The sequence below is a fragment of the Lycorma delicatula genome, chromosome 4 (genome assembly GCF_047948215.1).
Source record: "Lycorma delicatula isolate Av1 chromosome 4, ASM4794821v1, whole genome shotgun sequence".
In the NCBI taxonomy this organism is placed as follows: Eukaryota; Metazoa; Arthropoda; class Insecta; order Hemiptera; family Fulgoridae; genus Lycorma; species Lycorma delicatula.
Genome location: NC_134458.1, coordinates 43,022,667 through 43,047,738, shown reverse-complemented (window position 1 = coordinate 43,047,738; position 25,072 = coordinate 43,022,667). Strand labels below are relative to the sequence as shown.

The following is a 25,072-nucleotide window of genomic DNA, read 5'->3' as shown; positions in this document are numbered from 1 at the left end:
GAACAAAAAAAAAAGATTTTTCAGTATGACTAATTGAAATTAACTTTATTATTTTCAGTAAAAAATTCTTAACATTCTTTCATCTTTTCCCATACGACAATGTCTGATATCTTTTTTTTATTTATTAATGTAATTTTTTTTTAAATATTGAGAGAATATTTAAAAAGAATAGAAATAAAAGTAAATGAACTGTTCATTAAAACTCGTTAATCAGTGAAAATTAATTTTATTCAACTTGTAGAAAATTTAAAAAAATATTTAACATTTATATATATATATATATATATATATATATATATATATATATATACATATACATTCGTCATTTGCGAAGAGAATAAGGTACAATCAATCAACGAAACGATCAGAAGATATCGAGAAATATAAAACGAGTCACCTGCAACAAATACCTCAACCTAATTTGCTAATGCGTGCGTGATATTATAAGCCGAATGGAAGAATCGATGTAGGCAGACCGAGACGTCAATAGATGCCGGAACAGGCTAATCAATTCTAAACCGTGGAAGAGGGGGAGGACAAAAAAGAAGAAAAGAAGAAGAATTATATATATGTACACATACACACACTCGCACATCACTTATATATCCAACATGTAAGTACAAAACACAGTTGGAGGTAAGGAAGATATATCAATAAGGAGCATCTTCCCGAATTCTAAAATTTAGTAATAGAGAAGATAATTCATTTTTAAGTGAAAATAAAACTAAAATTGGTTTAGTTAGATAAAATTTAACTAAAATATTTTTAAATATTTATGAAATTTTACTCAAAGATGAGTGAGAAATATATGATATAAACAAAAATAAATTTACGGGAAAACCTCCAAAATATCACAAAACAAGAATTTTGTTATTAAATAAAGCGAATAATTTTTTACTTAGTTTTTTTTTCAGTGCAGAGACTACAAAATAAAACACACGACATGACAATTGGTTATTTTTTATCGAACGTCAACATGAGTCCATCAGCTATTTTAACAACCCCATGAATTCGAATAATTGCCATATAAGTTTAGAAAGGCGAGACACTTTGTTTTATACTAACACCTTGTTATATAACAAGCAGAGGATACGATACCAGTAAATCCTTTAAAAATCAAATTTACAAAGCGCCAATCACATGAGAAATCAATGTCTTTCGTTTCATTACCACTCTTTGCCGCTAGAGAATTAATATTAAAATTATAGTTGATAAAATTATTAAAATTGACGTGAAGTTGAATATCGTGCAGTAGAAACAGTGTTTTTTTTTCAAACCAATATTCCAGCGAACTAGTTTCTGACCAACTTTCATTTAAAACATAAATTAAAAACTTGTGAATATCGACCTGGAAATTTTTGAATGTCATTTTAAAATCCTAACACATTAAACATTTACTTTATAAAAGAAAAAAAATTAAACAACCCCGCTTAATAAAAGATTTGATTTCGTAATTTAACTTCTGATTCATTGTAACCGTTAGATAAACTTGACAGTTCAATCTAATGGATTTAGTAAAAGTGTGACGAGGTCTAATTACACAGAATAACTTGAATATTATATTTTCAAGTTTTTTTGTATTTTTTTTAAATTACTCGTACATCAAGCATGTTGAAGGATTTCTGGTTATAAAAATAAGAATTGTGCTGCTTCATTCCGTTTATCTTAAACAGAGCTAAATCATAACTGATCATCAGTTGTATTAAAAATTTTGCATTCTGAAATCCAAACTTGTTTTGCGATAGAATTTTGATTATAACTGTCTAGTAATTTAGACGAAAGAAGTTATTTCTATTGAGAATTGTGGGAAAGGATGGTTGGTAGAATGATACTGGTCGATAATTATCGATTGAGTTTTTCGATAAATCTTTTAAATAAAATAAGTTTAACTTTTGTAAAACAGCATATTGCATTACTAGAGGATTCTCTGAAGGGATTCCAACATTTAAATTATTTTCCTCTTCCCTGTCTTACTTCTTTGTATATGTTTTTATTTTTATTTACATTCAAACTGAATTTCTTTTAGTAATGAATTCATTCAATTCTTTTTATTAAATTTAAGTTTTCGATAAAAAAAATTTAAAAAAAAAACCAGAGATGTTAAATAACCGCTTAATACATTACAAAGTTTATATTTAAACTTTGAAGGGAAGTAAAGTTAGAAGGAAGTTTGAAGGAAGAGAAGTTATTTTTAAAAGAAGAAAAAGAATGATATATATATATATATACACACATAAGAGTTTATAAATTTTCAACAATTCAATCATAAACAGAAAAAAATAAATTGAAAATAAGATTAATAAAAAAAAAAAAGGTTTAGTAAATTTAACTGATGTATATTTGAATTTAAAAAGAAAATGTAAATAGAATTTACACGAAAGGTACAATTTCATAAAAAAAATCAAAGCACTCAAACGCTTAAAAAAAAGAATAAATAAACAGAACCTTTTTAATTAATTAACTAAAACATATTTTACCAAAAATGAATTCAAAGTTTAAAAATACATTTTTATATTGAAATAACTACAAACTCACAAAAATGCAATAAAAATGAAATTAAATTAAAAACAGATATTTTAAATGAAATTTATCTTATTATTTTGTTTTAATAATTTTTAATAAATTTACTTTCCATGATTAATGGATATTAAAAGTTGAAAACACTTCAACTGAATTTTGTGAATTTAATGTTTTTCTTTTGTTGAGGTTATTTCTACAGCATGAACATGTTTGCATTAAAAATGTATTTATTATATGAGTAAAAATACGGTTTTTGTAATTATTATGAAAAGATTGAACAAAAGAGTGACGTTTGTCATTCGTAAGACGAAAATATACTGAATTTTATTTACACTTACATTTTTTTATATTCATAAGTTTTACATTTTTTTACATTCATTTACATTCACGTTTACATGAATCATATTTATTTTGCATTGAAAGAAATCGATAATATAGAACAAGTCATTGTCCATGGAAACACTTTCTTTCCGTTTAAACCGATAGAATCAAAATAAAAGTTTGTTGCGTTTACTAGGTTTTCGTATAAATAAAGAAAAATAGAAAATAAGAATGCAGGACGATTCATTATATTTACTATGAAGAATTGATATAAAACACTTTTCTGATTGTTTTAAAATTCATATTTTCTATAATACATGGAAAGTTTTATCCAGACTCAATCATTAAGGCCTGAATTCTCTTGCGATGAAATAGACAGAATGCATAAGAATATGCACTAATTTCATAATTTAAACGCAATGACCATTGCGTGGAAATGTCTAAATCGCTTTTACAAGCTTCAAAATGAAGTATGTTCTTTCTTCATCAAGTATAAATACCATTTGTTGATTTTTTGGGGAAAAATGAAGTAATAGAAATTATTATTATTTTTTAGTAGAGATCTTATTAAGTTCCATATAGAAAACGAAATCTGGTAATGGAACAGACCTTTCCGTTTTGGGAAAACAAAATTACATAGAACATATATGGTTAATTTCCACTACTGTATTCATTATTGTCGGGAAATGAGAAAACAATTAGTAATGTTAATGATGTTAAAATTTAACCTCAGATGATTTAACCATCTATGCAGACGTATAATCCTCCATATCACCAGTATACAAATTCTTAAAAGTCATAACCTTTCCATTTTCAACTGAATATTATTAAAAGACCGTGGTTTATTACTATTTAACCTGGAAATATGAAACTATACGAAATCAAAACATAATCTTTATTTATTTACACAGAAAATTATTTTTATTTATTGAATAAGAATATTTGTAATATCATAGTAAGGTATGGAGTTTAGCTAATTATTTTCACGGGTTCCGAAAAAATAAAAGTATGATAATTAGTGACATATATACAACTTCCCAATCAAGCATTATTACTAATTACTAATAAAAAGGGCTGTCATTAAACGACTGTATCGTTATCTCTTTCAATAAAAAAACAAGTTTTAAGCAAATACATTCTACCCAATAAATAAAATAATATTTTGAACTATAGTAAATACATTAATTTTACAAACGTGAATCGGAGCACGACCAACAGAAGAGCCATATATTTTTATAGGATAAGTCTTGACAATTAAATACTTTTCATACTTTGTTATAAACCCAATAGTAACTAAAATATGAAATTAAATTTAAATCAATAAGCATAAAGCAATATAACTTGAATACATATGAAAGTAATAAAATTACTATTAACTTATTTAAACAGAAAAATAAAAAAATTAAACAACCCCAGAAAAATCAAAAACTACCAATTATGACCAACTAAAACAAAAATTAATAATTGCCAAAACCATTTGTTAAAACTATGCACTCAGAAAAGCTCATTTAAAGAATTAAAAAGAAAGAAATAACCTATAGAAAGAAAAGTACAGATATGAAAACAGTTCTAAAAAAAAAAAAAAAAAATATTTTGTAAAATTATCCGTTAAAAAATAATTAGAAACGTAAATTATATTAGTGAAAATTTATTACTCTATATAAAGTTAATAAGGGTTACGTTTTAAAAATTCTGAGAATTTTCTTCAAAATAAAAAGATGTAAAAAGGGAATAAAATATTTTTACCAGTTTCTGGATTTTCCTATTCTGTAAAACTTCTATTAATTTCCTTAACTTAACTGAGTGTGCTTCACTCCTTGTCAGCAGCGTAATTCATCGTAATCAGCACCGTTCTTGATCGATGACGTAAATGTAAATTTTCCTTTTTTGTCGATTTTGATTTATCATGTTAACAACTAATTATACTTGTGGTTCAATTTATATAGTTTTAGAATGTTCAAGAAATTATTACTTTTTAAATACAAATCTTAATAATGAAAGTAATCGTGAATAATTAATTTCTTTTCAATATTTGAAATATTTTGTAAGTTAAAATTTTAAAAAATGCATCATTTTTAAAAGTACGTAGTTGTTAATGATTGATTTTATCGTGACGTTATTTACGTACACACACCTTGCTTTATTATTGATTTTTCTATTTAAAATCGTGCGGGTGAAACAGTTATATATTTTTCTTTTAAATAGTCATTTTTAAAAAAAAACTCTATGTTGGAATTATTTTACAATTTTTTACGTGTTCGATTATTAATTTATAAAATCAACTGTTTAACCAAAGGAGTGAGCTGATCTAATTACGTTAACTTTGTGCTAGAAGGACGTATGAGTTGTTTAAGAAAGGTTGGTAAAATAAACGATTAGTTTATATTTTAATCATTAAAATTAAATTACATGCCCCACATAACCAATAGATTGCAATAAATAAAATCTTGATTCGTCATGAAAACCAAAATTTACATATACCATTTTGATGTATACTCCATGTGTCTGTTACAGCCATGTTCAAGTTAAATTACAACTATACATGTAACATTACGGTTACATGTAACCGTAAAAGAACACGTTAGATGTAATGAATCGCCTTTAAGACGTATATTATAATAAACTAGTAAATTTAGATTTCTATAAACAAGCTTAGTTTTCCAAACAGCTGATTAAATAGTTTGGTTGATTTGGTCAAATAGTAACTTGTGTTACTAAGTTTAATTATGAAAGGTTCTATCAGCATTTAAATCTTACATAATGGTTACCGGACCTGAATCGTTCACAATTATACTACTATTACTATTTAGAGCCAACGTATATAATGAAATATTGTCGACACAAGGGATACGTTAATTTTGGATTTTACACAAATGTTTCTTTTTTAGGCCTAAGGTATAAGAGATATTAGTCAGAGATAGTTTCTTTTTGAATTATTTACGTTCACTAAAGAATCAATCAGTTAAACAAAAGCACGGTATCACTTGAACATCTGACAATCATCATTTAGTTGGAATTCGCATGCCGATGTGCGACATTATGTCTGGCTCACTAAGAAGGGAAACGGAAATAATTTCTTCATTTTTATTCATTTTGTTTATAAGTCGATTTACATCCTTTTTATATAAAGACAATCCTTCTTTGTTATACAAATGCGCTTTCAGTACTGTGCAATAAATTTAGAGAAATTTTAATTAAAATTACAAACGAAACTGATAAAACTTAATTAAGAAATTTAATGTGGAATTTCATTGTCTACTACATAATTTAAAATAAGATATGTCCTTCCTTTTCTATTTAATGAAATTTATTCCAAAACAGCTTTAATATAATCTTATTTAATAATAACATTCCTCCACAAAGAACAGTAGATCAGGAAAAAGAAATTATAATTAACAGAACTATTTGTTCAGTTTCATGTCCTCCTTATTAATGATAAACTATGTAACTCTTTTCTTCTTACTTTTGTAAAGAATATAAATATGTTAATCTAGTTAAGTTCAACAGCTGTTTTATAATATATATTTTGTCTTTGTAATACTATTGTTAATTAATTCAGTTCAGTTAAGTTAAATCAGTTCAATAAAATATGTATTTAAAGTTAATGCAGTTCTGTTAAAGATGCAAATTAATGTTAACCTAAATAAAATACTTTAATATAATAATTCTTAAAATATAAATAATGTACATGTACATCATAATTAACCTCAACAATGTGAAATAAGTTACTAATAATACAATATTAAAATAAATGAAATGTATCTAAATGTGTTATAAATTAAATATAATAAAAATATAACTGATCATGCTAACAAGGTATTTATTGAAAGACATTAATGATCCAGCGGCATAAGTTCCGATTACTAGGACGTTCATTTAAGCACAGTTATTCGAAAATATTTTTTTGGTCCTCCGTGCCACGGACATGTGAGAATTTGATTTATTGTGTCATTCTTCAGTTAAAGACAATCCATGTTAAGTGTTACAAATCGTTTCAACATATCAATTTACAGTTCATCAAAAAGGATTAAGGTTGCCAGTTATTCATTGAAATACAGCCTATGACTTATTTCTTCATTACTATCAAGTAATTTCATTTAGTTATTTTTATTTAATTCTTATTTATATTTATCATTGTTAATTAAGACTGTTAATTCATAATGAACGAAGAAAAATTAATTAGACAGAGAGGATCAATTAAATCCTCTACTACAAGAATTGGTACATTTATTGAAAAGTAATATGTCTCTCAAATTTATATTCATCTTTTGCGAATTAAATTAAGAAACCTTCGAGAGTTACAAGGAAAATATGACGCCATTCAAACGTAACTTGAAATGGAAGATGATGAGGATATTTTTTCAGATCGTGTACAGGTTGAAGACGATTTATCCAGTTTTGAATATGAATTATAATTTTTATGAGATAATATTAAGCAAATGACAATTGATCAAGAAATTAATGTAGTTACAGTAAATAAGCAAACGCAACTACAACCGATTCATTTACCATTTTTCAGAAGTAATGTTCATGACTGACAACATTATTGTAGTTTATTTAGCGATTTAGTACATAATAGAAATGATTTAAGTAATTTTAAAAAAATGTACTATTTACATACCTCCTTGAAGGACGAAGCATTAGCTATTATTAAAAATTTACCAATTACGAATAAAAATTATACAATTGCACTAGATATACTAAAAAGCCGTTTTGACAATAAATATTTAATTACATCTCATAACGCAGATTGTATTTTGAAAGTAAATTCTATAAAGGGAGAATATTTGGATAATTTATCCAAATTTATTATAGAAGTATTTTCATATGTCAATGCTCTTGAAGCAATGCATAATCCAATGAATACATAAGAATTTATTGTTGTTCAGTTGTTAACATCAAAGTAAATTACAATACCTCCAGATTATGGAAGGAGAAACTTTCAACTCAAAGGTTTCCTACTTTCAAAGATTTCATAGTATTCCTTGAATTTAAAAGATAGATGCTTGAAAATATTAATGCAAATAAGTCAAAACATCAAGACATAATTCCAAGGGACAACGACACAACAATGGAACTAAATCCTTCACTAAACATTTTAATATAAATGCTAACAAGCAGTATAGGGCAAATAATTTAAGCTGTTATTCAAAATTTAATTATAAGCAATGTCTAATTTGTAATTCTAATCAATATTTAAATTTTTGTAAGAAATTAAAAAATTTTTCTATTGATGAATGGAAAGAATTTCTGGAACATCACAATTGTAGTTTCAATTGTTTAGTTAAAGGTTATTCAGTTGATAAATGTTATTCTAAAAGTGTATGTGAGATCTGTTCTCAAAAACATAACACTTAGTCATATAAATAATATTAATTATAAATTAAAAGACAATAAGTCTGAAAATGATAATCATTCGTCATTTAAATTGCAGTCAAACAAAAACACAATTTTATCTACTGTATTATGTATTACCAATGATGTTCATGGTAATACTCATACATGTCGAGTTTTAATAGACTCTGACAGTCAAGCAAATTTTTGTACTTTAAATTCGCACGAAGGTTAGAACTTCCATTTATAAAAAATTATATTCCTATTTTAGGAATAAATAATACACTTTCTCATTCTGAATATAGTGATTTATTGACATTGAATTCTTTATATATGAACTTTTCATTCCAATTGCAATTTACTATTTTAAAAGAAATAGCAGATAAGCCTACCGACATGTATCTTTGATATTTCATGTTATTTTAATTTGCCTCATAACCTTTTTTTTTGCATATCCTGAATTTAAAATAACAAATAAAATTGACATCCTTATTGCAGCACAATATTACTTGAATTTTATTTTACCTAGGAAATTTATTCTAAACTTTAAATATCCTGTTCTCCAAGAAACCAAACTTAGATATATTCTCAGTGGTTGTTTTCCTATTAACTTTAAGAGCAATAATACCATTGAATTTTTTTATTTCTCGAACAAATCTTTCGACTGCACTTGAGAACTTTTAGAAAATTGAGAACATTTATATGGATATTCCATTTAATGAAAGTTCTATTCGCGAAATACATTTTCAACTCAATTTTATTCTAAACAATCAAGGCAGATTTGTAGTGCCATTACCATGTAAACCCAGTATTATAAGGGTAGACGATTCTTTCATAAATGCAAAGAAACGATTTCATCGTTGGAAAGAAGGCTAAACAATGATCCCAATCTTAAATGTGACTATTCCACTTTCATATAAGAATATAATGACTTGGGTCACATGTCCTTTAATTCTTAACTCCAACGATTTGTTAATAGACATCAAATGTGTATTTTTTACCCCATCATACGGTATTTAAATCACCTAGTCTAACTACTAAACGTGGGGTGGTCTTCAACAGTTCATCTAACACCAATAACAGTTTATCTCTTAACAATACTCTATTAGTCGGACCTTTGCCCAACAAGATTTATTTTCTGTATTGTTAAGATTCTGAATTCATAATTATATCATTATGCGACATAAAAAACTGTATCTAAAGGTACTAATTAAATCCAGTGATTCTAATTTACAACAGATTTTCTGGTGTAATTCTCCAAAATTAGAGATTAAACATTATGCACTACCTATTTTAAGAATAAATAATACACTTTCTCATTCTGAATATAGTGATGTATTGATATTACATTCTATATATAAGAACTTTTCATTCCAATTTTAATTGGCTATTTTAACAGAAATAACAGACAGCCTACCTACATGTTCTATAAGTTGCGGATGGAACTTATGGAACTTCTTGTGCACCATATTCAGCCACAAGATGTCTCATTCAAATATCAATTGAAAATGAAAATACTCATAATTTTCTACCAGCTTCTAAAACTATTAAAAATTATTTCTATAGCGATGATCTTATTACCTGTTCACATAACCTAAATGAAGTTATTCAATTAAAGGACGATATCCCCAAATTATTACAACAGTTTGGTTTTTCACTTCACACATGGTATTCTAATAATTGCAGTATTTCTACGTCTAATCATAATTCATCCATACCATCTAAACAAGAACACAACATACGTACTCTAGGAGCTCTATGGAACAAGTCAGATACACTAAATTTCCAAATCACTCATTTTAATAATTCCAAAATTTATACCAAAAGGAATATTCTTTCCATCGTAGCAAGTATCTATGATTCTTTAGGACTCACTGGCCCTATTATACTTTTATACAAACAGTTTATGCAATCATTATGACAACTCAAAATCGACTAGGACGAAATATTACCCAAACCATTAATAATACAGTTGCTTTCACTGTATAATCAATTAAATTTAACTGAGTCATTTAAGATAAGTAAATCAAATAATTTTAATAATAATAATAAAATTCATTCTATACAATTACATGGATTTTCTGATACCTCTATTAGGACTATGGTTGTTGCCTTTATAAACGCACCTTATTCATCAACCATAAAAGTCAACATCTAATCTACTATGTTCTAAATCAAAACTAGCCCCCTTAAAACAAATCACATTACCCAGACTTGAACTCTGTGGTTGTTTACTACTTTCAAGATTATTCCTGAATGTGTCTACTGTGTTAAAGATACACTTTGACGAGATACATTTACACACAAATTCCACAATAGCAGATTGCTGGATTCATGGACATTCTTCAAGAAAGTATTTATAGGTAATAGAGTTTCTGAGATTCAACAAAACACTTCAATTACAAATGGGCATTACATCGAATCCTCTGATAATCCAAAAGACGTATTGTCTAGACGTTGCTCACCAAGCAAATTCCTTGATATGTCATTGTGGTGACATGATCCTCCTTGGCTATTACAATCTTCTTCCCATTGGCCAACGGATCATAATATTACGTTTAATGATAATAATTTATATCCTGAATGCTTATTAGAAAGGTGTAAAACTATATTAATTTCATGTGTATCTATTGCATGTGATTACAAAAAGATTTTCATCTCTACCTGCTTTATTACGAACATTTAGCTTCTGTTTCAGATTCATTCACAATATTAAATCAAAACTGTCTTAACATAACTTTAGTACTCAAACCACTAAGGAATTAGATCATACTCTTTACTTTTTTATATGTCAATCACAATCCTAATTTTGAAAATTGTTATTATTTCAATAATGAGATAAAGAATCTTAAAAATAATCAGATTATTGATAAACAAGGTAAGCTTAGTTCACTAGATTCATTCTTGGATGATTTAGGTCGAGGCAGACTTCAACGTTTTCTCCTACAATATTACGTTAAACATCTTATCGTTTTACACCCTAGTGCAAACATTAAGAAATTAATTATCAACTCTGAACAATTAAGACTCCTACACTCTGGTCTACAATAAACACATCATTCGTTGCGACAGAGATACTTTACCTGAACCCAATTATCAAAGGATTGAAATTACGCGATTAGGTCGATGGCAACTGCTCCAAAAATTTATACAATTCCTTTGGAGACGATGGTCAAAGGACTATCTGCACTATCTTCAGCAACGTAACAAATGGCATTTTCCCACATGTAATCTTTCGGTTGGAGATCTAATTCTGATCACCAACGAAAATACGTCACCCATGCATTGGAAGTATGGAGTTGTAACCCAGGTTTATTCGGGTTCTGACAATTTAGTCAGAGTTGTAGATTTACATACAGCTAATGGCTCACTAAAGAGTCCTATGTACATAAAAATTATATTTTTTATCAACTTTTAGAGATTAATATAAATTGTATTATTTAAATAAATGATTAGATTATTTAAATGATGATATTTTCAAGATATATTGTTTGATTTAATATATTATGTCATTATTGTGATTTCATGTTATAATTTAATCTGTTGATTAATGTATTATTTTTACAAGTTAGATGCATATCAATGTAACTATTACATCATGTTCATATTGCTATAAACTTTTAAATGATTTACAGACTGGCTATTATACTAAATACATGTACAAACACGCACAACATGTATACATACATACAATACAAACATACGTAAATACAACATATACATATGCTCTCATTGTAGCGGATTATCGATCCAAATTAATGTTCAATAAAGCGGATTATCGATCCTATTCAGAATATATTCTGATATTTACGTATTATTTATTTTAGCGGATTATTGATCCCAACTGGAATAGATTTCTGATATTTATGGAATATTTATGAATGATTTACATTAGACCTTCATTGGGGTGAGATGCTCACCAATGAATACACCTGGACATCATAAGGACTCACGAACAACACTTTTAAAGAAATCCTAATATCTATATATGAGTTAGGTACAATAAGCGGTATAGATTACCCAATTTACAGCGAAAATTATTATTGATATAGTAGTTACTTGTTAAAAAGGAAATATTGCTGATAAGCAGCTTATTATATGTCCGAGCTCTATGATTATTATTATTATTCATTACTATTTATTATTGTATTATATATAGCCGATGTGAACAAAATTTGAAATTATTGATTCAATAATTTAACTATAAGTGATATGTATAATTAATTTTTTTTCTCTGATCTTTATATCATATTGTATAATATACATTTAAAATCATTTGTTTCATCTTATTAGCTGTAACGTTTGTTCAATAATCATGTTATTATACAGCATCTTAGATTATCTTACTTTGTATAATATATATTTATAATTGTAATGTTAAAATTGTCGAGATTACAAACAAAGATTACTAATGTTATTTCATGTTATCACTTGAATTATTTCATTACAATATTATAAAGGAAAAATCCTCGGGATTTTTGACAGGCAGTTACATTCAGTTTCATGTCCTCCTTATTAATGATAAACAAACTGTGTAACTCTTTTCTTCTTACTTGTGTAAGGCATTTAAATATGTTAATCTAATTAAGTTCAACAGCTGTTTTATAATATATATTATGTCTTTATAATACTATTGTTAATTAATTTAGTTCAGTTAAAGATGTAGTTAAAGTTAAATCAGTTCGATAAATGATGTATTTAAAGTTAATTCAGTTTTGTTAAAGATGTAACTTAAATGTGAATCTAAGTAAAATACTTTGTAAAATATAAATAATGTATATGCACATCATAATTAACCTTAACAATGTGAAATAAGTTACTAATAATACAATATTAAAATGTATCTAAATTTATTGTAAATTACATATCACACTAACAAGGTGTTATTGAAAGACAATAATGATACAACGGCATAAGTTCTGAATACTGGAAGGTTCATTTAGGCACAGTTATTCGAACACTGTTAATTATTTAATTACACAGTTTCATATTATAAGTTATTAAAATACGGACCGAATTTAAACAGGATAAAGAAGTACACTCTGATTGAATGGTAACGTACATACCCCCCAACTGTATGGATTACGATTGTTATGTCAAGAATTAAGTTTTTCAATATAGTTTATGTTTTCGGTACTGAATTCTTATAAATTTATTAAACAGGTGTTTCAAAAGAAGAAATTAATTTTTATGTGTTACTTCATCCACCCGCAGCATTTTATTTCTACTATCCTAAATCACTATTATATTATTTATTGAAAAAGTTGGATAAATAAGAGACCGCAATAACACTCTATAAAACAATAAAAAAGATGTACTAATAAAAAAAATATATATATATATTAAAATATGAATCTAATTGATCAATTCTTTCGAAAAATATTCCGGATATTATATGTAGTTAGATTCGGATCCAGACAAAAGATACGTTCCTTGTTCACCTAGTTACTTGTTACACTCTTAAATTACCAGACCAGAATGTGTTATTAAATTAAACCTAACGACAATGTAGCGGTTGAGAAAAATGTAACAAGACCTCATAATTAAAACTATAAAATATGCAATACAGTCTACATAATATGATGTTTGCAGTATAAGAAGAATTTAATTAACAGCATTTCAATTAAAAACGCACACAGCTTTGAGGTATCTATACATAACAAAATACATTATACAAATAGAAGCAAGAAAAAATTAATTTAATTTTTCTTTCAGCTTTTAATATTATTTATAATATCTGGTTTTAGGATTTTTGTTAAAAAAAAAAAAAAAAAAAAAATAGACATTCCTGTAATTCTAATAAACCGTATTTACTAAATCCATGCGAACTATTTTTCTAATCGCAATTCGCAAAACAAAGCATTTCCAGACATATGTTTATATGAACTTTTTTCATTATTTTCACCAGTAGAATATGTCCTGAAAGTTTCTCCGTTTCTTCTTCGGACACTGTAAAGGCCTAGAAAATTTAAATTTTACAAAACTTCTTTGTTAGAAATAAGAGCAAAAAGAAAAGCTTATATTTTTCGGTTAAGGCCTAAAATGTGGGTTTAACAATTTTATATCAACTTTATTTTGTATTCAAAAATGTGAAAATTATCTATCATAAAAAAAAAATGTTTATAAAAGAAGTTTATCTTGAATTAAACCATTAAAATAGAAGGAAAATGAAAGAAATGGTTGACAGTTCAGTTATTTACAAACTAAAAAAAAATATTTCTAATTGATTTTTTTTTTTTTTACAAAAAAAGCATATTTTGGTATTCCTTTAATCAAATCATTTTAAGAACTTACATCTTAAAAAAATTCTTTACAGGAAGGTAACATCTTATTTTTCTGTATGTCCGTATGTCCCTGGTTCGTATCCTCATCATTTTCCACACGCTATAATATTTTCACCCGCAAACATCCACGGATAAATTTCGAACTTATATAATAACTTATATAATAACTCATAAAAAATCAAAATTTAAAAATAAATTCCATAGATTCTCAATTTTTTTACACAAGTCGATTTATTGTGAAAAACTATCGGTTAATATCCTAAATAAGTTTAATTACTGTACTAAAAGGGGATGTTTTAATCAGCTATTAGCAGATATGCTTGGCGATACACTTATTAAAGAACTTTGCTGCCTTTCTATTGAATCAATCGAACAGTTTTGTGGACGTCGTCATCGATCTGTAAAAAGTTTTTGATCGGTTCCATAAAAAAAAATTCCAATCGGATTATCGAACGGTTCAATAATTTCCATCAGCAGCAGAATGTGTGCTTTAACATAGTTTTTTTCAATTCTACGGTGATGACAAATGGGCGTTTAGTTCTTGCTTCACATGCATTTTTTTTCTCCCTTCATTGAAAAATCGACGGTATTTCCAAACATTTATCTCAGTTATTATCATATTTTCTCCGTACACTTCAATTAACTGTCAATAAATCTCTGCTGGAGGAATTTTTATTTTGTTGTTTTTTAATTTAAAAAAAAACCAATTACCGACTGCATCTTACGAGGCAGGATTAATGATCGACGTATTTAATTAAAGACCACTGAAATATAATACCTGATGCATTTACGAACGTGGAGGCAACTGATGGCGTCATAGACAAGTAAAGATCCAGATCTGGTTGCATTCCAAAGTATGAAAAAGTGTTGTCAATATATGCAAAAGAATCTTACTTTAAAAGTGATTCTTATACTAATCAGCACGTTCGGATTTATTATTTCTTCTAATTACGGATCTTTTATACAGATATTTAGGGAATTTGATATTACATCAATAAGGAGAAATTCTTCATCCTATTTACTTATTATTACTCATTAAAGTTTGCATTTCAAAATGATATTAGGAATGAAAATAGTAAAATATCAATTTTACTGTCATTTTAAATATTCAACAAGAAATTACTAAGAGTATATTTACAAAGAGTTTTTAGATTTTCTCGGCTACGACGGTTTTATTTTTATTTTCATAATAAAGGTTTAAATATAAATAACAAAAAAAAATTTTCCAAAATTTTTTAAATGTGGGGCCCAACATCAATGGAGTTTTATTTATCGATCAAAATGATTACCAAAATAAGATTTAAGTACCAAAAACTTCAAACAAAAAACCTTTTGTTTTTCGGGGCTTCTTTATTCTGTAATGACAATTTAGTAAAAAAGTATCTTTATAAAGAAGCGATCCTTAACACAAAAAAAAAGAAAATAATAAATTTAAACAAAGAACTGTTTTAAAAATATTGAAAAATTCATGTATAACTTTTATGACAGTAATAAAAAAACACTTCTTATTTTCAGTCCGAGGTACAATATAGTGGCCCAAAACTACTAAAAATTTAACTACCCTTACAGTTACAAAGAAAAATAAAAAAAATTTACTAAACAAAAATTAAAAGAGTTACAACTAAAAAAAAAAAAATATTATATTTTTTTAGAAGTGGGGGAATAAATTAAAAATAATTTTTCTTTTAAATATTCGTATATAGTTAAGCTTAACAAAACTGCTTAAGTAAAGTTTTCTCTAAATCTAACACCACCACAATAAAAGCTAAAAAAAGAACAAAAAATTAAAAAAAAAACGTTTTTGCGTTTAAGGTCCTGGGGTTTATAATTTTTGAAAACTGTAGTTATCTTTTGATAGCTTACACATCATGTATAAAATATCATAATATGTACATTTTTTTTTACTAAAACCAAAAGGAGATGAAAAATATATATATACATATATATTTCAATTTTAAGAGGTGGACATTGATTTTTTGAAAAAAGATATTTTACATTATTTATTATATATTATTTATCATTATTTATTTTTTTATTTTTATTATTTATATGCTATGGAAGCATTTTGGTTTTTTTTTACAATTTTAGACTGAAGGTTCTTTTTTGAGTGATTGTTAGCAACCGGTAGTTAATGAATTTCTGGATAATTACTCAGTTAGACATATACAGTGTGTACGGCAGCAAAGATAATTAAAGAAATAAAAGAGACTACTTGCGTGTAAAACCATCCTTATATGCATGCATTACAACACGTGAGCTCACGTATGCTTGGCCATGCGATTTTATGTTTTTAATGACGTACGAGAAAAACGATAAATTTTACTTAATGTTTTTTACGCAACTTTCCGTGTTAATATCAGACTAAACAAAGGCGTAATGTTTAACGGTTGAATGAGAAAAGAGATAGAATATCAAGGAGAAAAAATGAGTGTAGGAGATTGAGAGAGAGCAAAAAGAGATAAAGTGGTAGTAGGTGAATGAGATATATCTGGCACATTTCGGCAAACAAACGACATGCCAAACTCTATTGTGCTTCGTATACAAACCCTTTTCAGACAAGGATCAATTCAGAAATGTCTGTGATTGGCGTTGCTTCCGAAACTTCAGTTCCGTTATTTCATTTTCTAATGAATAAATCAATTGTCAAATATCTTATGTACATTTATAATTACTAAAAAGTTAAAAGGATCTAGTTAATATTTGTAGCACGAGTACTCTACCTCGTTAATGATAATTGTGTATAAATATGAAATATACCCGGTTGTTTTTTCCTACAAAGTTCAGTGCGTAAAAGCAATTTTGACAGTCTTAAATTTTCATTTTAAAACAAAACCATTCTACTTACTTTCCAATATATTTATTTTTAAAGAATGTAACGCTTTTTCTTTCAGTTTAATAATAAATTTAACAGACTGTAAATAGAAACATAAAAAAATAAAATTAAATCATGGCCGGGAATAATCAATAATCTAATGGTTTTAAAATACAGCTCTTAAGTAGCAAGTTTTTTTTTTTAAATTTACCATGGTCGATATTATATTTCCAATTTTCAGTAAGAAAATTATTTATGAGCCAATGAAATTTAATAAATTATTGGAAATATATCACTACAACACTTCAACTGCACATTTTATTGGAATAAAAATATAGCCAATCAATTTGTATAGACCAGTGTTTCTCAAACCTTCCCCAAGCAAAGGTCACTCTCTAACTTGGAGCAAATATTACACTTGTACCTCTTTCATAGAAAGAAAAAATTAAATAAATTCTTGATAATCTAGAGAGCTAAATTTTTAAGTGAGAACTGAAGTTTATCTTCATTTAGATAAAAAAAATTCCGAAGTAGGACTTTTACCATCAACTACTTAAAATTATAAAAAAATGAACATTAAAACAAAATTTAATTTGAAATACCGATATATTCTTCATTAAAAATAAACGGTACTAGTGAACAATATGTCTTATATAGTCAATAACGTTAATAAATGTCTTCTATACATTGAAAAGTAAAAAAAGCGATAAAAATTGACACTTTCAAATATTTTACTGCTGTCGGTTAGAAAAATACAAAATAAATGTCAACGGAAGTATTACTCCTCACACCAGAAAATAAAGATACAACCAATTTTGTATTAACTATAAGGAAGGAATAATCGAAAAAATTCTTTCAGATCGAGAACTTATCTTTTATACTACATAAATAAAAATATAACTAGATATACCCGAAGAGAAAAATCTGTAGAGAGTCGCAAATTATGAAGAAACAGGATACATTTAATAAAATAGGGACAGAGAATAGTAGTCATAAATTAATAAAGCATGTATATATTTAAGTGACAATTAAAAAGTCACAAATATTATACAAACGAATACAAGACGACGTAAATTTGCTATTGAAAGAGAAATCTACATATATTAGGGATATACAAAATAAGTTTTATCAGTTAAGCTGCCTTTAACGTAGAACCATTTAAAGATAGACTTTAAATTGTATTTTGGTTTCTATGCGATCTATTTAATAAAAGGATCGATAAATGTAATTTATAAATATCTGAATTTTGAAAATATTCCAAATACAAAGAACACCAATTCCCATTTTGAGTATTCAAGCGCTCATTCAGAAAAATTTTTTTGTAATTAGAAATTATATAAAAAATTCAAAAAAAAATTTAGAATGTTGTGAACTAATGAAAGATATACGGTACTCGGACTACGGTGTAGTCTTGAGAAAAATGTATTTGTCCTGTGAAAGATGGTGATGCAATAACAAAATTCAAAATCAGTGATAATAGGAAATTAGAAAAGAAACGAAAATATGGGTTAGAAAGCAACAAGAAGCAGCATATACCTACTTGCACTACCCCTCTACCACTAAGTATTTCCTCACGTAACTCGTCATTTATAAAAGTAACTTTATTGATTGATATGACCACTACTTATTGGGACTGTACGGCCACCAGGAGAATGAATAAAAAAATAAAAGTTTTGATTGAATGAAAGACACTTCAATAAAATTATATACAAAATGATTCCAAATTGCATGGTAATCTCTTGGGAGATTATTCTATAGCCAAATATAAGAAAAAAAGTTCATATAAACATAGATCAGAAAACTTTATGTTGGCGAATTTCTATTCGTGAAACATTTATCCCTCCTTTCTGCTCCCTCTGTAAAATTAAACTGTAATAAAATTCTTGGAGTACCAATCGACGGGTAAATAGGTGCTTCTTTACGGTTTTGGATTTATAAAATTGAATGAAAGTGGTCCTAGACCTGTATCTATTTAGGTTTTAAGAAAAACGTAGTAAAATGCGAAAACGTTTTGTCGGAAAATGCACTTTTGCATTTTTTTTGGGCTTGGAATAAAATAACTTTGTTAATTTTCCAATAAATAAATAAAATTTTCTATTTAACTTTGTAGAGAATTTAATTCTGAGATAATTTATATAAATGAAGTCTATTAAAATCAAACGCAAATTTGAGAAATTCAATTTTAATTAGAAACAAAACACACAAACTGGATCGAAAAAGTGATACGAATTTAAACACGATAATTTACATACAAATGGTAAAAGTTATAAAAATAAATTTGAAAGACATCCTTCTAAAACATAATAACAATTTTTTTTTCATACGTCGGTATTAACAGCTGATCAACAATTAAGTTTAGTATATGAATATTCATTTGAGCGGTGTTTGTATTGTTACTGTTCGGTCAGTCATTCACAATGGATAATACCACAAAATAGTTTTCATTTGAAGAGTTAACGGACATGTTGTTGTTAATTTATGGTAAAGTAAATAAAAATGGATTGGCTGCTGTGCGTGAATACCGGGAAAATTACCCACATCAAAGAGTACCGGATCGTAAAACATTTGAGGCTATGGAAAGGCGAGTTCGAGAAACAGATGTACTTAAACGACAACGATTCGTTGTGGTTGAACGTGAACTTTTTTTGAGAAATTCCAACGCTGAAGAAGTAACATTGAATGCGGTACAAGTATCTCCTACATCAAGAACCAGAAGGTTGTCACATCGCTTTCATGTTTCGCAATCAAGTGTGTGGCGAACGTTATAGGAGCAACAATTATACCCATTCCACATAACACGTGTACAAGAGTTAATACCTGATTTTGATAAACACATGAAATTCCGTCGATAGTTAACTAGAAAATGTGAACATCATCCCGATTTCCTAAATGATATTCTAATTACCGATGAATCCTGTTTCACAAGAAATAGCATTGTCATTTAACGAAACAGTCACACATGGGCAGAAGAAAATCCACAAGAGACTGCTACAAGTCATTTCCAATGCACTTTTTTGTTTAATATGTGTGGCGTTCTTGGTGATAATCTCATAGGCCCTTCTTTCTTACTGCCAAGACTCAATGGAGAGCGGTACTTGTATTTTTTTGCAAACAAATCTGATGGAAACCTCTCTGAATAAATTCCACTTGCAGATAAAGTGAAGATGTGTTTTTTCAATGATGGCGCACCAGCTCACTACTGCTATGATTTGATGAATCATTTATATAGAACATTTAGTAAGCAATGGATTGGTCGAAATGGACCAGTGAAATGGCCACCTCGATCTCTCGACCTCATTTTAGCAGACTTTTTCCTTTGGGATTGGATGAATTCGTTAGTCTATTCCGCTCATATTGGCACACAAGAAGGATTGAGACATCGTATAATAGAAGCTGGAGGGAGCTGTTGTTAGGAATAATAATGATGCTACTAGACGTGCCCGGTTAGCGTGGATTCGCGGAGCTGTACTCTGTATGTATTGAACAGAATGGTGGCCATATTGAGAAAGTGCTTTGAAGAATGCTTGCAGCCTTATCAAGTAATCATTTTAATATTTAACCATTTTTAGAAAAAACAAAAGTATGCAATTTTTATTTTTTTAAATCAATATTTTATTCATTATTTTTCCGTTACTCATAAGTTTTCTATTTTTTTTTTGTCATTTACAATAAGTTGTTCAAACATAGATGAAAATTGTTTCTTTTAAAATCGTATCACTTTTCCGATCCAGTTTGTGTGTTTTGTTTCTAATTAAAATTAAACTTCTCAAATTTGCGTTTAATGTTAATAGACGTGATTTACATCAATCTTCTCAGAATTAAATTTTCTTCAAAGTTAAACAGACATTTTTATTTATTTATTGGTAAATTAACAAAGTTATTTTACTGCAAACCTAAAAAAAGTGTACTATCCGAAAAAAATATTTTCGTGTTTTACCTTGTTTTTCGTAAAACCTAAATGAAATAGACCTAGAAAAGGCTTTCGATAACGTAGACTGGAATAAAATGTTCAGCATTTTAAAAAAATTAGGGTTCAAATACAGAGATAGAAGAACAATTGCTAACATGTACAGGAACCAAACAGCAACAATAACAATTGAAGAACATAAGAAAGAAGCCCTAATAAGAAAGGGAGTCCGACAAGGATGTTCCCTATCTCCGTTACTTTTTAATCTTTACATGGAACTAGTAGTTAATGATGTTAAAGAACAATTTAGATTGGGAGTAACAGTACAAGGTGAAAAGATAAAGATGCTACGATTTGCTGATGATATAGTAATTCTAGCCGAGAGTAAAAAGGATTTAGAAGAAACAATGAACGGCATAGATGAAGTCCTACGCAAGAACTATCTCATGAAAATAAACAAGAAGAAAACAAAAGTAATGAAATGTAATAGAAATAAAATTCAGCGGTCCAAAGATGGACCGCTGAATGTGAAAATAGGAGGAGAAAAGATTATGGAGGTAGAAGAATTTTGTTATTTGGGAAGTAAAATTACTAAAGATGGACGAAGCAGGAGCGATATAAAATGCCGAATAGCACAAGCTAAACTAGCCTTCAGTAAGAAATATAATTTGTTTACATCAAAAATTAATTTAAATGTCAGGAAAAGATTTTTGAAAGTGTATGTTTGGAGTGTCGCTTTATATGGAAGTGAAACTTGGACAATCGGAGTATCTGAGAAGAAAAGATTAGAAGCTTTTGAAATGCGGTGCTATAGGAGAATGTTAAAAATCAGATGGGTGGATAAAGTGACAAATGAAGAGGTATTGCGGCAAATAGATGAAGAAAGAAGCATTTGGAAAAATATAGTTAAAAGAAGAGACAGACTTATAGGCCACATACTAAGGCATCCTGGAATAGTCGCTTTAATATTAGAAGGACAGGTAGAAGGAAAAAATTGTGTAGGCAGGCCACGTTTGGAGTATGTAAAACAAATTGTTGGGGATGTAGGATGTAGAGGGTATACTGAAATGAAACGACTAGCACTAGATAGGGAATCTTGGAGAGCTGCATCAAACCAGTCAAATGACTGAAGACAAAAAAAAAAAAAAAAAATGAAATAGAGGTCTAGGACCACTTTTATTAAATTTTATAAATCAAAAACCATAAAAAAAAGTACCATCGATTTGTACCCCAAGAATTGTAGTACGGTTTCATTTCACAGAGGAAGCAGAAAACAGGGCTAAATGATTAGCTAGCCGAAACTCGCTAACGAACCTTTTTCTGACCTATGTTTTTATAAATTTTTTTCTTATTTTTAGCTATGGAATCGTATCTAGAGAGATTGCCGTGCAATTTTGAATCATTCTATATGTAAAGTTCAATATTTTTAAGAGCAATATTGTAGGTTTTTTACGGGATTTAATTATTTTTAAAAACAGAATTTACAATAACATCACTATGGTTAGATAAATTCAAAGAATTTTGTACATTATTGTGACGAAAATGTTATCCGGCTTTTCCTACCGACAAAACATTCAAGCTTGAAGGAAAATCTAATAAACTGTGTAGTAATTATTTAAAAAGAATTACAAAGGAAAAAATTTAAAACAATATCCCGTATTTACATATCGTAGGTATAATTTTTCTATCGTTTACTAATAAATAAACATTTAATAAGCAACTAAAACTCTCACTTACAATTTTAATGTTATTTAAGTAATATCAAGTTTATCTAAATAATATCTTGGTTTTGTAATTTGCAACTGCATGTACATTATGGTTTACTTTGCTGGAAGCTTATTGTCCCTTCAAATTTGCCACTATACAAAGTTTGCCTTAAGCAAAACGTCTAAAACAGTACAATTTCACCATTCTTGTTACGAGTTAACAATAAAACAACGATATATATATATATATGGTTGTTATATAACTGTATATATAATTACATTTTCTGTAAACAATATGCATATATATACATACAGCTCGTTTAATGCACTCAGTTATCACCCATTTATAAACAATAGAAAAGATATTAAATTAATTTAAATAATAAAGCATTGCATGTATGTGTGTAACTGATTTAGTAAATAAAATTATAATACAGTGTTAAAAAAATAATCTCAGTTGGAGGAAGTGTTCGCGTTTTAAGGAAAATTTGATCTCCTATTCAATACTAATTCGTTACGGCGACCTACTGTTCTTATTAGGAGAATAAAACGTTCTTCAGTAGGTCTAATGCTTAGGCTGACAGATTCATGACATAAGAAGTAGCCTGCTTTACAAAATTTATAATATATTTATTTAAAAAGAAGAATTAAATTTGCTGGCTATATGTTAGGATAACAATGATTAATTAATTCAATACAGAAACGTAGGTGGTAAAAAACCGTAAAGAATAAAAATATGTCCATACATGAAGCCGATAATTAAAGTGGGATGTTGTAAATAGGGTGATATGAAAGATTACACGTAGCAAAATATTTAATATTTATGAATAATATACAACAAAACAGAAAAGACATTTTTAAAAATGTAGGAACAAATTATATACTCTACTAGAAGCCGGTCAGGTAGAGCGAAACAAGGCCTTCCCGCCTAGCCAGTCTTAACTCCCACTGTGTTCATTATTCTAATACTTGTAAAAATAATGCTGATAAATACGAATTAAAGCCTGTTCAATCTATAAAGAGTGTCAGTGTATTGTAGTTTCTTCAGAGTACGAGTATCGTGAGTATAGGACTAGAAACTTTCTTAAGTATGTGGATTTCAGAATAGTCGAACCCATCTTAAAAATAGTGTTGTAGCTCCTTCGTACGGGTAAAAATGTATTATTAAAGGGTTCTTAGCGTTAACCAACAAACATCACGAGGAGATGATCCACTTTTTTCTGTTTTTGTTTTACAATTTTAATTTTTTTGAGTTTTTATGGGACAGTTTGTGAACAAAATCTAAAGTATAGACTTGAAGATAACATTTACAACTTTTCTCTCTGAAGTATTAAATACAGGTAGTTCCCACAGGAGACTCCGGATCAAGCCACATATTTGCCCATGCGAGAAGCATTGACTTTATAAGTGGAGATCAGCAACTGAATCTTCTGCCCTTGTGACTTATTTATTGACATCGGAATGTAACTTAAGTGGAAAGTGGAGACGCTTAAAAATGAAGGGCAAGTCTAAAGGAGTACGCCGTACACGGTCGCACCTTCAAAGCGACTTTTATCGATTCCCGAAAAATATATCGACAAAGAAGTTTTGTAGCAAATTTTATTTCAAATACTGCAGGTGGTTTTGGAATTCGATATGACCGACGGTTTGGCCATAGTAAAGTGGAATATCGGCAAGGAACATAATGGAACATAATCCGGTTGTTATCGCAAGCCATTAAAACGGCCACCATCTTGAAACAGTGAAACATTTCGTAATGGAAATAGTCTGATTTTCTTTACAGGTATAAAAACAATGTTCATGCAAACTTTCAGCTGAATCTGTTGAGTAGTTTTGCTTGAAAAAATAACAGACTCGCAGAAACTACTATATATATATATATATATATATATATATATAAGCGTTATATATATATAAGCGATTTAAAAATAAATTATTTATCGTTACCAAATTGTTTTTATTATACTCTATTTAACCTTGGAAGTAGTTATTATTTTCAGGTAAAATGTATAGAAATTGTATAAAATCCTAAAAAAAAAGAAGATTAATCCTACAAAAGATTAATTCCTTTCATCCCTAAAACTTCAATGTTAATTTTATCGCATACTTTATACTTAACGATTCCAACTCTGCATTCTATTTTATTTTCGAAAACGACGTATAAATTTTAATAAACTGATACATTAAT

At 27.8% G+C, this 25,072-nt stretch overlaps 1 protein-coding gene across 3 annotated transcripts in view; it reads right to left on the bottom strand.

Moving 5' to 3' along the window:
* Window positions 1–25,072, bottom strand: part of LOC142323323 (calcium/calmodulin-dependent protein kinase kinase 1) — an 881,066-nt gene that overhangs the window by 291,823 nt on the left and 564,171 nt on the right. The gene's annotated exons all lie outside the window — the stretch shown is intronic.